The sequence below is a fragment of the Pipra filicauda genome, unplaced genomic scaffold (assembly GCF_003945595.2).
Source record: "Pipra filicauda isolate LSUMZ 115617 unplaced genomic scaffold, ASM394559v2 scaffold36_size6622888_pilon, whole genome shotgun sequence".
Taxonomy (NCBI): domain Eukaryota; kingdom Metazoa; phylum Chordata; class Aves; order Passeriformes; family Pipridae; genus Pipra; species Pipra filicauda.
This window is the reverse complement of record NW_024104498.1, coordinates 5,126,440-5,141,621: the sequence shown is the minus strand read 5'-3', so window position 1 is coordinate 5,141,621 and position 15,182 is coordinate 5,126,440.

The window sequence follows — 15,182 nt, the reverse complement described above, 5'->3', positions numbered from 1 at the left end:
ACCGCCGGACCGGCCCCGCCCCACGGCAACAGGCGTGGCTAAGCGAGCGCCGATCCGCATCGACCCGCTCGGCGCTCTGCGCAGGGAGACGGGGAAGGGAAGGGGGAAAGGAAAGTGAAAGGGGGGAAGAAAAAGGGGGAAAGGAAAGGGAAAGGGGAGAGGAAGAGAAGGGGAAAAGGGGGAAAGGAAAAGGGGGAAAGGAAAAGGGGGAAAGGAGGAAAGAAAAGGGGAAAGGAGGAAAGAAAAGGGGAAAGGAAGGGGGGAGAAAAAGGGGAAAGGAAAAGGGGGAAAGGAGGAAAGAAAAAGGAGAAGGAGGAAAGGAAAGGGGAAAAGGAAAGGGGGGAAGAAAAGGGAAGGGAGGAAGGCATGGTGGCTCAGGCGCTGTCAGGGAGTTGGGTGCCATCTCCACACAAAGGTGTGAAGACGGACTTGGGCTGTAAAATGAAGCAAGCTGGACACTGGATCCGAAGGCAGACCCCCAGCAGACCCCCATGGCTGCAGTGATTCCTGGCAGCAGGAATTACAGCACTGGGTGTTGTGACAGGGACAGGCAGGTGACCCTTGGCACTGAGGAAAGAGGAGAGGGAGGTGCCATCCCTTCACAGTTGTATCTCAATTTGGCACAATCTTAGGTTATTTTGCAAGCTTACCTGTTCTGACAGGTTTGACATTATACATTGTCTGTGACATTATGGCTGATGCAAAACCTCTGATGACAGGCCAGCACCGTTTTCTGCACTCATGGAACAAAAAGAAAATCCCTTTGGTACACTCTAAAGGGTATTTGTGGGGGTTTGGGGTGAAAAGCAAGCTCAGGGCAGCAGCTATTTCAGCGTAGATTTGTTTTGCATCGAAGAGAAGGGCAGGCTAGTCCTCAGGAAAGATCAAGGCTGTTGCTGTTCCATGGATCTCAGCTGACATGATAAATGAGGACTGGCGCTCACCAAGCAATTTAAAGGACAGACATTTTACAGGGCGCAAACCCACAGCATTTTGAAGACACACAGCTAAATTACCCTTCTGGCTACACAGGGAAAACCCAAAACAACTCCATGAAATAAGCCATGTCCTCTGACACGTGCAGTTAACCCTTCTGTTGTCAGGCAGGGAAGGCATCCTCAAGATGAGATTCCCACGCACCTTGTGATACTAAGATGTGCTGCTCAAAGGCCTCGGAGCACATCCTCTGGAGCCTATGGATTGCTGGAGGCCTCAGCAGCTGACAGTGTTAATAGATCCTGGGAAATCTTGCAGATCTCCAGGCACTGTCTGTGGAGCACCTGGGGACAAGGCAGGGAGTGAAAGGTGGCCTTCAGTGCAGTCCAGCAGAGCAAACATATGCAAAGCCCTCCAGCTCTTGAAAGGACTTTGTTTTTCCTTCCTTTTTCCAAAGGAGAAAGGGAATGATGGATTTCCCCTTTGTTGGTTGTTTCACTGGTAAACCTGGGGAATAAATTAAATGCAAAAACTTACTTTGGTCACCCGCAGTTGCACAGCTGACCTTCTTAAACATCAAGAAAACCCCTTTGGCAGTATCCCCATCTCAGTTAAATCCTGTTTTACTATTCAGTTTATTAAACATCTACATTAATACAGTTATACACCTTTAAAACATAAAATAGGGTGGATATAAGACAAAACCAAATCCTTGTGTTTGTAGGACTTGAGGTGTAAGTGGGCATAGATCCCCTGCAGCCATTTTTATACCCCCTGAATATCTAGTACCTTAACCTTACTTTTTTCCCCCCTCATCTTTTTCAAGTCCAACCATTTGCCAGCATTTTATTCCTCAAGTGCTTTCAGAGCTCCGTGATGAATGTTAGATGTTGCAATTACTGGCTCACTGGGCAGAGAGTGGTTCTATAGGAAGGTAATTGGCTATTTTTCCTGTCATGAATAATATTCACATTAATAGCCTCCCTCACCATGGCTTTGAGAGCAGTTCTGCTCTGTGCTTTTTTTTCCCTGCGATGGGAACAGACACATTTTCTGGCCCAGGCCGGGCTGAGTCAATAATGAGGGGAAGGGGAGGAAAAATTCCTGCTCTTCGTAGAGCAGCAGGAAAGATCTTAGTCATCTTACACCCAACACAGAACTGCTGAGGACTGTGTCCTGCCACAGCTTTTCCTCTCAAGTCCCAGAGGGAAATTTGGGGTGATGCCAATGTCTGATTGCAGCCAGCCCACTCAAGACTCAACCACACTACAAGCCTGGGGCAGGGTGGACATGCATGAGAGACACCTCCTCTCTTCCCAAAGAAATTTGCTAAGAGTTAGAGCAGAAAGAAATACATTTTTCTTTTTCCTGAAGGGAAGACCATAGGGCTTGCCCAAAGCTTCAGGAGCAGCCAGGGACCAGGTCAGCCCTTTACAGTGCTGTGGGTCCCAGAGCAGACACTGCTCAGTGTTCTCTTTTCCACTCTTCTCTCCAAACTAGCACCTTCAGGCAGAGGTTAAGTCCTCCCTCTCCCCCCTCTCTAATTACACAATTTACTCCTTTTCTACTGTAATCAGCTCCCATTTATACAGCCCTGAGAGATCGCAGGATAATCACTATGGGGAATAATCCTGTCATTTCCCTTGCTGTCTCTGCAGGATATTGAGTCCCTCCAGTACAAGAAAGGAGAGGGGAGGATGCCAAACATCTTCCTCAGGGACTCTATAGGATTAGCTGAAAAAAAACAGTCAAAAAATATTTTTAAATTATCAAACAGAGCCTGTCTTCCTGTCACTACCATGGTCTGAGCTCATGGCACTCCCTCGGTGACAAACACCACCACATCTCAGTGGGACCACAGCAGCTCTTCACTGACCTCCCTGAGCTGTGGGTTCTCCCTTCTTTTACACCCTCCTTGCCTCCTTTTTTTTTTTTTTTGAGGCTCCTTCCTTTTCTGTGGAGCACAGACCCTCTCCAGTTCCCCATGAAAACTCTGAAGAAACGTGTTGGAGGAACTGGGGCCTCTTACCCTGCTCTTCACAGGCAGGAATAAGGACAGGTCCTAGGCAAGAGAACTTCTGACCTTCACAGCAGGCAGAAAACAGCATGAGGGAGAGATAATGCAAGAAAATATCTCCTAATGGAAGGACACCTCAGACCTTGTCTAACAGCTTCAGCCATTATGCAGTGAAAAGAGGAGGTGAACATCTGTAATTATGATCAGAAGGGCAGAGCTACAGCTTTAACAAACTCTGGCAGTGCCACCTGCATCTTCTCGAGTGAAGCTCTGAAGAGACCAGGACTGCAGGATGAAGATCCCGGTGCACCAGCGTAGTTTGACCATATTCAGCTGAGAAAGTAATTAAATATCCTTCCAGTTAATTCCTTTGCAAACCACGAGAGGGAAACTGAGTATGATCATAACAAGTTACTGTCAGCTGGAGTTGTGATCCCGTTTCATCACCACCAGAGACAGCTCATCTGCCCTTCCAACAAAGCCACTTACTGAGAGAGGAAACATTAAGTGCTTTAAAAATATTAACTCCAGGGAGAAGAATCTTTTTCCTTTCTGGAGGTCAGACGCCATTCCACCCGCAGCCAGGCCACGAGCTGGAAGGAGGCAGAAGTTCAGCAGCAAGGATCCCAGCACTGCTGCTGCTGCTTTTGGCATGTTTGCATGATTATCAGCCAAAAGAAAACTGAGTCATGAGCCCAGTGTGATGCGAGTCAGGCGGCTGAGACACATCCCACCCCCGGCCGTCTGGCTGCTGAGCTGCCACAGTGCTGGAGCACTTAGAGCTGTGCCCGGAGGCGAAGGGCTGCGGGGCTGACCCACATCCCACCCAGCCATCCCTGCAGGACCCTCTGGCACACCTTGAGCCCCCTGTAGCCTGAACCCCAGGTGAGCACACCTGGACATGCACAACAGCTCTCGTGTCCCACAGTAGAGTGGCACAGCCGGGTAACCCCTGCCTGTGTTGGTCATGGAGCCCTCCGCCACCACGCATTACATACCACATTTCACAGTTTTCTTTTGATTCCTTTATGACTGCTGTCCCTTTGGCTCCAGTGGTACCTAATCCTTATTACTGTTAGAAGAGAGAAAAATAAATCTTTGCTAATCTTGTTTATTTACAAAAAGAAAAAAAAAAGACCCACAAAATCCTATTTCCTTAAAGTAGCAAAGGCAGAAGAAACAGGGGAAAAAAATCTGCACAGCCACTGCTCCAGTGAGCTCTGAGCCCCCCAGAAATGCTGCACACTCACTCTCTTCCTCATGGGTTTGGTGCATCCCTCTCCAAATACCTCAGCCAGGCAGAAAGGGACCTGGGGGTACTAATTGACAGGAAGCTCAACATGAGCCAACAGTGTGCCCAGGTGGCCAAGAAGGCCAATGGGATCTTGTCCTGTATCAAAAATAGCGTGGCCAGCAGGAGCAGGGAAGTGATCCTTCCCCTGTACTCTGCGTTGGTGAGGCCACATCTTGAGTATTGTGTTCAGTTCTGGGCCCCTCAGTTCAGAAAGGATATTGAGGTGCTGGAGCGGGTCCAGAGAAGAGCAACAAGGCTGGTGAAGGGACTGGAGCATAAGTCCTATGGGGAGAGGCTGAGGGAGCTGGGGTTGTTTAGCCTGGAGAAGAGGAGGCTCAGAGGTGACCTCATCGCCGTCTATAACTACCTGAAGGGAAGTTCTAACCAGGTGGGGGTTGGTCTCTTCTCTCAGGCACTCAGCAATAGGACAAGGGGGCACGGGCTTAAGCTCCGCCAGGGGAAATTTAAGTTGGATATCAGGAGAAAATTCTTTACAGAGAGAGTGATCAGGCATTGGAATGGGCTGCCCAGAGAGGTGGTGGATTCACCATCCCTGGAGATTTTTAAACGCAGATTGGATGTGGCACTGAGTGCCATGATCTAGTAAATGGACTGGATTTGGACCAAGGGTTGGACTCGATGATCTCGGAGGTCTTTTCCAACCCAATCGATTCTATGATTCTATGATTCTCGTCCCTGTGCTGGAAATCAAGCTGCCCTCGAGGGCAGAGACCTCCACACTGTGCTGAGCCACAGACCATGGCCTGAAAGCCATGAGGTGGAGAAGAGACCTGTGGCAAAGGGACAGAAGGAGGATGCAAGAAGAGGGGTGACCTCCAGGTAATGCAGCAACATCCTCCAGAGACAAAGCCCTGAGCTTTCTCCTTCTACGTTGTTGCTGCATCCAGCACTAATCACAGTCTCTGTCATTAATTTTATATTAATCAGCTGATTCCTCCACTCTCATGGTGCTGAATGAAGAGCACCTGTAAATGGAGGCTCACCCACCAACCTGAGTTTAGCATCACTCACCTACAAAGCAATTTCCCCCCATTGTGAGAAAAACCTGCAAAAGCAGCTTGAGTGCTTCAGGCATTTCCCACTCCTTGGGACTGCTCACTGCTTTCAGGAGCCAGCCCTTCATTCGAGAGGAAGGCTGTCCCCCACAGGGTATTTTCCCCTGCACCACCTTTGCATCTAATTTAATTTTTTTGCCAAAATGTTTTTAAACATGCATAAGTCTGACTCAGCAAACCAAAAGATTTCATTTGACGCAAAGCGAAATGTTCTATTTTGTTTATAAGCTAATTAGCCAGTCTTATCTCATGTACCTTTATAAGCACATGCAAGCCAACAACACAACCTGCAAACATGAAAAAGCCTGGATTTAGGAAATGTCAGAGTCGAGCTATACTGGCACTTAAAAAAAACACTCCCTCATTTCTTAAGGCGAGGAAGGGAGGCTGAAATGCCTTCCCAAATTCAGCTTGATTTTGCAAATTATTTTAGCCCTGCTGAAGGTCCATTTTTTGCAAGAAATTTACAATCAGTTGCAATTTTCCTTGCCAAGCTCAGACACAGAGCACTCAGAGAGCTGCAGAACAAATCCAAGGGCAGATCTCAGCCCTATGGACCGTGATCCAGCTGGGTCCTCACCACTCACCCAGCACCACCACCAGGATCTTTCGGGGCTGCGTTCAGTGGTGCTGCCCGTGGGTACAAATACTCCTTTAATGCAAATCAAGTTGCAGGACCAGGACTGAAATAAACAGAATTGCAACCATCTTCCCATAAGAGCTATCTCCATTACATCACTTTCACGATCTACAGAAACACCCACCATAGTCAGCCTGGGTGTGAAAGCTGAATGAATATATATGAATATGTAATACATACACACACACCACTTACTTTCTATGCAGTTAATCTACCAAGCACCCTCCACCACGTTTAAAAGTATTTGCTTATCAGCTTGAATGACCAAGAAGGACTTTCCTGCAAAAGTGTTTTTCTCCAGGGCAGGAGTATTGACTTCCCTCCTTGCTGCTGTGCCCTGCAGAGACCAAGTGCTGGCTCCCTTTGGAGAATAGTTTGGGCCAGGACCTTCCCACGATGGCACCAAGTTGCCCTGTATGGCTCCAGCGAGCTGTAGGGCCAGCCTGGGAACTCACAGCATGGACCATACAACCTTAAATGCACCTGGCCCCACTGGGTGGGCAGACCATCATATTGCTCAGCTAGTAAGGGATGTGTTACCTCTAACCATGTGTGACTGCTCTCCCTCACCCCTTTGTCTTTACTTAGAGAAGTCCTTCCTCTGGCAGGAGGCAAAATATTATTCTCTCTGCTCCTGATTAAATCTCAATATATATAAAAAAAATCTGGCTTCTATAAGTAATGGCTCAGGAGAGAGAAAACATCATTTCATTGGGGCAATTAGAGCGGTCTAATTAAACCTAAGTCTTCTGATCAGGCTCTGCTGATTAAGTGGGTTACAGACACTCTGGATAATATTAACAAAATGAATCAGTTAATTACATGACAATCAATAAGCAGCAAAAAGTAGGACAAGCAATTTGCCTTTAAATGACCATCTAATTTCATGAACATGATACATGTTTGTAAGTGTTAAGAGAAGGGGCAGACATGACAGATCTCTTAGGCACTAAGATAATTTCTGATAGTTGCAATTCCTGAAAAGCAAAGAATTTACAGCATCTCCCTGAAAAAAAAATTACTTTTTTATAATAGCTTGCAAAACAAACAGGGCACCAGTGAACACAGCTACTGGGGAAAAAAAAAGACTCCTTCAAACTTAGGGCTTTAATAAAAGTCTTAGTTTGGAGTTGTGACCTCAAATGGTCAGCACTGCTTTGAACAAGAGACATTGTGGTCTTGAATGATTATCTGACTTAGAGCTCCCATCCAAATTGAAAATCTTGTTGAAGTGGGAGCTGGAAAATGACATTGTTAAGGAGGCAATTTTTTGCCCTGAAAAGCTCACAGCCTGAATGGAAAGACTTAAAAAAAAAATAAAGGGGAAAAACTATCTTGTGAAAAATAAAGAACTATCTGTTGTTTTCTTTTTGCTGAGTTCAAAACAGGCAGACTGTGAGGGACTTACAGCATTTGTAATGAGTGCTTTTAATCGTTTGGGTTTTTCTAAAAGACAACAACAGAAAGCCTTATCAAGATGGCTATTGAGAACTTCTCCTCTCTGAAAGCAGGCTTTTCAGTCAAGCTAAAAAGCAATAACATTTTCAGGAAAAAAATTCAGTGAGAATGTCATAAAAAATGAAATGTCTGACAAGCACAACAATCTTCCCAGCCTCGAAAAAAGGGATTGGGTATTTTATTTTTGACTTTCTGCTTTATGATTTCAGCTGGATGGATAATGCAGAATCAGGAAGGTGACTTTTCCTTCTTCCAGAGGTGGAGACCTGAGGACCAGACAGATGAGTCTTAGCCCAAACCACACCTGCAATCACAGACTCATTTAGGTGAGGAGGGGCCCCTGGAGGTTTCTGGTCCAGTCACCCGTTCCAGCTTCCAAGGACCAACTTCAAAGATTGAATCGGTTTGCTCTTGGCTTTTTCTGGTTGAGCTTTGAAGGTCACCGAGGATGGACACTCCAGCACTTTCATCATGGTCACACTGATTCAAGTTTTCAGCCTTCCAGTTCAGTGCCCTGATGAAAAGATATCCTAGTGTCCCTCAGTGCCCTGGGATTGTCATGGAAGAAATCCCAGGAGGGCTGGGATACGCAGAGGCACCTATAGTCACAGGGGAAGTAGCCTTAAAAAGAAAGATGTGTGAGCCAGAGCTTTTTGAAGCCTTCAGGCTCTGTCCACATCCTTCAGCAGGGCTGGGAGTATTCGAGTCTGGGTGCTCTCCCAACCAGCCTCATCCAAACCAGCCAAGCTGTAGACACTGAGCCCCACCACAGCCTTCAAGCTGGCTATCACAGCTTCCAGGGCTTGTGCTACCTTGTTTGTCACCCTTGTTTGTTTTCTCCACCTGTGTGAGACTGTTTATGAGCCTCTGCAGCAATAAATCAAAAAGGAGGAAGTTCAGTGCCACAACCTGGACCCAGGCAAGGAACTGGCTTGCCATTCATGAGCAACCATTTGCTATCTTGCACAGGAAGTGGATCAAGCTACTGAGGGACTTTCAGCTCCAAAAAATGCCACTATAAAAAACCTGAAACTGCCAGGAAGTGGAGGAAAGCGGATTGCAGTGAAATGGGTTGGCTGTCCCAGCAGCAGGTTTTATTGACGCTAAGAGCTCCGGGCTCCTGGAATTGCTTTCCCAAAGTCTCTCCAGCTGGCTGCTGAGTTAGAGAGTCAAGGCAAATACCTTTCATCTTTTTTAAGCTTTATTTTTGAAGGAAGCAGAATTATGCTGCTGTTCTCTCTCTCTTTTTCTTTTTTTTTTCCCCTAATAACTTTTAAATCCTTTGGCTGCTTGCACCAAATTTTTCACAGGGAGAACAGACATGCAGTTCTGACAGGTCTGGAGAAAACAGGCAGCTGAGGAGAGGAGAGAGAAACTCTGCTAGTGCAAAATGCCTCTCATCAACAGCCACTCCAGAGCATGGAACATCTCATTTGCTGAACACCATGGAGTCCAACCAGAACTCGGCCCCCAGGAATAACTCCATGGGAAACGGGCTGTGCTTGGTTCAGCCCATCTGTCTCCCAGGTAAGTTGTCCTGCTTTACAGCAGGGTTTTGCAGTTTCCCCTGAGCAATGCTTTTGTGCAAGCAGCAATACAGAGGTGATTTCCAGCATGGAAGGGGGTTGTGCTCAGGGCTTCTTTAGTCCTAAGCTGCTGGAGCACCACATGTGCAGCTGTTAAAGAGTTCTGCTGCATCCTGGAGTGTTTCATCAGGCATAAGCCACAAGATGCAACACGGCATCCTTTCTCTCAACACAGCTGAACACCGTGCCAGGTTTTGGGTACCTGGTCTCAGTGTGTCAGGAGGTGAGAAGAATGACCAGCAGTATCAGAGCCCTTGAAAATAAGAAGGGCAGGAGGAGATTGAAAAGGCTGTGATTGTTTTAGTCTCAGAAAAGGCAAATACAAAAACAATCTGCAAATTTACAAGAAGTTCTTGTGGAGTAGGGAGTCTTCTCTGTGATGACAGCAAGTAGGAAAGGAAGTGGTAGGCTTCAGTTGCAGCTCAAGAGGATATGGGTTAGAAATTAAGGAAAACCTTATCTGGACAGGGATGGCATTCTACCTTTGCACTTTTCAAGAGCAAGCAATACACCCTTCAGCTGGGTTTATGCTTTGGGTGGAAGTGACCCCTAGACCTCCCTCCTGACTTAATTTCTAGTTTTCCATAAGAAAGCCATTGTCACTCAGGAGACCACAACCAACTTAATGCTCTGCCTGAAATAGATGGGCAGGATACAAACCTTAGAAGAAAGGATGCTGGTTTGTCAGCTTGCCTGGTGTGCTCAGTGCTGCACAAAGCCCAAGGACAACTCCTGCCCCATTGCTCTGGACAATAAGGATGCCACAAGTTCCAGATTATCATTCATGCCTAAAAGTCCTGTCTGTATTCAGGAAAACCTTAGAGCTTTCCTCCACGCCACAACAAAACTACAGTGAATTAGCATTTTAGAAGCTCTGCTGAATCTATATTTGGTAAGAACAATGGGATTGTTGCTGATTTAAACTCAGTCAAACCACCATCCCACTATATAGTGGAGAATTTCAGTCTGGATCTGGACTTTACCATTTCTATCCAGAACATTAGACTGTCTGTAGTAAATCAACCCTTGCACATTGAGTTGCAAAACCTCATTCACACAGGAAGTACTTATAACATAAACCCAAAATCTCCTGCTTGCCAGAGCAAAGAGGCCCATGCCCATGCCCAGAATATATGTGCAGTGTGTATGGATGCTCATGTTGGACACTACTGATGCCTCTCTGAACATTAAGAAAAAGGCTTTTCCCCTTCAAAGGCAACCTACTAACTTGTTCTTCTTGGAGGGTCTCTTTTGAAGGCACAAGGACTCTAAAGCAGCTGATTGTGCCACACAGAGTCTCATCAGCAAACCTGGCACGTCTGTGTGCAGGAAAGGAAAAAAAAACACCTTGATCACTACTTCCCATTTACCTTAACCAATCCTGCCCTGATCTCACAAAACCCAGGGTGCTTGGAGTACAGAGGCACAAGTTCAAAGAGACAGCAAGAAGTTAATCTGAAAGCAAAAGGTGCTCTTCAGGCAGGTCGGAAGAAGTAATTAGAAAGCACAGCTATTCCAAAGGTTTAATAAATGACATTAAGGCAGCCATTATACACTCACTAAAGCACAAGGGTCCTCCACTCTTGTCAATCAAGGAAAAAAAACCCACAAGACTGTAGACATAGGGACCAAACTGCAAAGGCAGAAGCTCTAGGGCCCCTTATCACCTCGCTCAAGGAGGTGAAGGCAGAGACTCTGTTGGTGAGGCAGGAAACAAGCAGCTTCAGGAGGCCCACATCTGTCAAGGCTTTTCTTTGTTTACTTTTGCTTCTCCTACCCCCTCCACCATCAACATTTACTGTGTTCCATGAGCTCTGTGGAGCTCCATGAGCTTCCCCTTTCCATAGGCAATGTCCCATTTTGGTGTTACACATCCAAAATACACTGACTTTTTAGTTCAGCATTTTAGTTGTTACTTCATTCACCTTCAGAAACCGTAGCCTGTCCCACTCCAGTCCTGTGAGGCCAAGTGACAAATCACAGGGCACTTACACTTTTGAATCTCCCAGCCCCAGGCAAATGTAGCCCTGGATTCAGGATCCTGTTGCTTCAAAACTGCAGATGCAGAAGATCTCCTTCTGCATAACTCTTCCATCTCTACGTTCTTGTCTGCAAAACACAGCTAATCATTGTGCAGGTTTTGTCCACGTAGCTCTTAGGGGCTATCCAAGGACACGGCGCGTGAGGAGCCCCTCTGTCAGACAACACAAGACCTGCATGAGCTTAATTGCAGGCGAGGTTGGCAGTGAGAGATTGCATCTTTTATCGGGAAAATTGATTCGCAAAAGCCACGAGGAGCATCTTTCTCTCTGCAGGCAACATCAATGCACACACTTGGATCCAGAGCTAGTGTTTTTCCCGCAGCATTTCACCACCCCCTTTCAAACCACCCCTCTCTATCTCTGTCCTGCAGCAGTGTGACATTCAGACAACTGCTTCCCGACTCAGGCTTTTTGCACCCCACAGCCAGGCCTGAATCCCACAAGGCAGCGATGCAGATCCAAACCCTCTCTTCTGCACCAGATGTGTGCCAGCTGAGCAGCACGAGCTGCGATCCCCTGCTCAGCTGCCTCTGGCTGAGGGAGCAGGCAGAGGTTGTGGCACCCAGCTGCTGCCGAGGGGCAGGAAGGGAAGGGGTGCCACTGGGCAGCACAGCACATCCCTTCTGCAGAGCAGCAGCTTCTCCCTCTTTCTCCCTCTTTCTCCCCCAAGCCCGGGAGGCACCAGCCATGTTATAGAGTGTGATGCTGCTTCTGATGCTCGAGGGCTCAGAGAATTGCCTGGACAGTGAGCAGGCTCCTGCTGGAGTTAGCGAGGTGCCCGTGTGAGTGTGTGATCCCTGATGCCACCCTCTGCTGTCAGCTCTGCTCACAGGCAGATCGCTGTAGTAAGCCTCCCAAGCCGCTGTGGAGCTGGGACTGCTGGCAACAGTAGGAGCCCTTTCCCGTGCTGTAAGCACTGATCCCTCCTAAAACCTGAAGCGATCGCATTAATCAGTTTGCTTCGAAGTAGGCCATGCGAAATGTGTTTGAGCCTGGCTGATAAAATGGGGGGAGGAAGAAGTGCAAGGAGATTAGAAAGGAATCGTGCTTAATTTGGGAACATCTCTGAAGATTTATTCCAAAGCATGAAAGCCATGGAGAACGCTCCCGCCCAGAGATTAAAGATGCTGTGACTCACATCTCTGAGGCCTGACAATAGCTTATTCAGGAGAGCTGCCTGTAGCCACAAGAGAGAGGATACAGTTTTCCCAAAGCATTTCAATCTTCAAGAGGAAAAAAAAAGACTAGACTTCATTAATTTCAACAAATAACATGAGGTGCCTTCATCCCCATCTCTCCTAAACTGGCTATAGATCTCTGAGCTTTTGTTGGCCTGAGAAGAAGCCACACCCAGCAGTTGGGGTCAACTTCTGAATCGCCACCTTCTGGCATTGCCAATTGCATTTGACCTCCAAACAAAGCAGAGAGAAGAAGCCAGTGGAAGGCCCTTTCCAATAAGGGAGGAATGAAGCAACCATCACCCCTTGCTTGCTGTGCCCCTGCATGTCTCCTTCTTTCACAGAAGTGAATTCCAGGGGCTTCAGCTGTTTTATCATGTTCTCCCTGCTGCACATCCAACTGTGTGAGCATCACACGACCCTTGAGCAGGTGTCCCCATTCTGTGATCCCATGAGTGGCCCACTGAGCACTGAGTGGGTGAGTGGATGGTGCCAGGATCTCAGTATCTCTTTCCCTGCGAGCTCACGATGGTCCCACTGTCCATGACAGCTCCAGGTGAGCCTCCAAAGGAAAGAAAGTGAGGGCGCAAGAGGGTGTGTGTAGGAATTGGTCCTGTGTTTTCTGCTTTACTTCTCTCATCAGGTGCAGAAGGGAAGGGGATGGTGAGTTTGGGAGAGATGGGATGGCAGGTATAGGGAACAGAGGGATTGCTGCCAACAGACTGCCTATGCTGAAAATCCCTTTGGGAGTGCTGGTGTGATCAAGCCTTGGGGATGAGCAGCAGGACACATCCAGGACATCACGAAGAAGGAATCAGATTCAATGCTTGATTGATGTGGGCACAACTTTGACATCATTTCTCACAACAGTGTAAACACAGCCCTGTGTTTTTACTGACAAGGACCTTTTCTCAGCTCACCCAGTGAGGCATTTGAGGCTGATGTTATTGACACTGAGGTTGAGGCTGACACAGGGTGCAGGATTTGGGGGGTGTCAGCTCTTGTCTAGGGAGCTCAGGCTGCTGCTGCAGAGAATGTTACCAGCCGTGTCCCTCCACAGGACCCTGTATGGGACAGCACACCAGCAGCCTGGGGACAGGGGGAGCAGAAGGCAGGAGAGCAGCCACGGTGCTGTGCTGCCGATGCATGAGAGGTTCCCCTGCATCACTGTGCAACAGATCACCTTTGATACAACATTACAGATGGTCCTTTCTGAATAGCTGCCACTGCTGCTTCTTGTTCTGTTCTCCAAGAGGGCTGGAGAAGAGGCAGGCCCAACCCCATAAGAGGCTCTGCAGAGTTTGTTTTGATCATCCTGCTGATGGGGAAGGACAGCCAGAGCCTGCTGAACCTAAAAAGGCTGTGTACCAGCTTTAGGCATCCAGGTAATTGTACTCATCTCCCATCCATCATCCCAGGAATGTCAGCATCTGTTGCCAGAGCTAATGCCCTTTATACCATTTCTTTCATGGAACCAGCTTGAAATGGATTTTGAAACAGAAGCAAGAGGCTGTATCAGTTTTCCCCTTGAGGTGTGACAGTGTGTCTGCTTTCTGCCAGGTTATGTTATTTCTGTTCTCTGCTGCATGTGTGTGTGTTCCCCTGGCTCTGTTCACTGAGACAGGTAGAAAGGATCCCATCTTTCCAAAGTCAGGCTGATGGGGAGAGGAGATGACTGATAACATCATGTAGCAGAATGACAGCCCTCACACACACTTCCACGCCGTGTCCATCGCCTGCACTTTGTTTGCCAGGGGAAGGGTTCAAGGAAAAGATCTGAGGCACATCCCTTCTCCACAGCTCAGTCAGCCCTTTCCAAATCAAGAAATCCATCTGCCAAGCTGTGGAAGAAAATTGAATTTAAAGGCTAGTGCACAAGGTTGCCTCACCTTTGGCAAAAGGACCCCATCAAAAGGCATCCCCAGATTTCTAAGCAGTTCAAGGTCATAGGATTGTTTTTTGATGTCTTTTTTGAGATTCCTGCTTTAGAATTTGTCTCTCTAACTAGAAGCTGTAGCATTAAGAACATGCAAAGAAGTGACAGCCATGCCCACAGGTGCCCCTGATCTTCTGTTGCTGTGCAGCAAGATTACAATCTTCTGACTGGAGATGGAGTTGCAAAGGGAACCAAAAACCAGAAAGAGTGCAGTATTCTTTTTTTTCCACATTGCTTGAAGTTTAAATATTAACAAAGTAATCAAGATTTCCCCCATACTTAAGCAGAAATCTTTTAGCACGAGCACAGTGTCATTCAGCAAACACAGCTGCCAGATCTGGTGCAGTGGCAGTCTGAGACACTGGTGTAGACTTGCTGTGAAGACAGTCCTCTCAGCCCCAGCCAGGATCCAGGTGGGGATCCTGGAGGAGCCCTTACAGGAGGCTGAAGATATATTTGTTCAACCTGCCTTTTAAACCCTCCACAGAATCATAGAGTGTTTGAGGCTGACAGGGACCTCTGAAGGTCATCTGGCCTGGGTGGCTCAAGCAGGGCTGGTTGCCCAGGACCATGTCCAGTCAGCTTTTGAATATCTCTACAGGTGGAGACTCTGAAACCTCTTGGGTCAACCTGTTCCTGTGCTCAGTCACCACAGTGGTGGTACCTGGGGTAATTCCTCAGGTGCAGGGCTTTTCACTTGCTGAACATCACAGAGTTCCTGTCAGCCCATTCCTCCAGCACATCAACGTCCCTCTGGATGGCAGCATGACCTTCTGGTGTATAGCCACTCCTCCCACGTTTGTATCATCAGCAAACTTGCTGAGGGCACACTCTTGCCCCATCATCCAGGTCATTAATAAAGATGTTGAACAAGACTGGGCCCAATATTGACCCCTGGGGTACACTCTTACCTGCTGGACTCCAACTAGACCTCATGCTGCTGATCACCACCCTCTGGATGTTGGCCTCCAGACATTTTTCAATGCATTTCACTGTCTGTTCAACACAGAAGTCTTGCT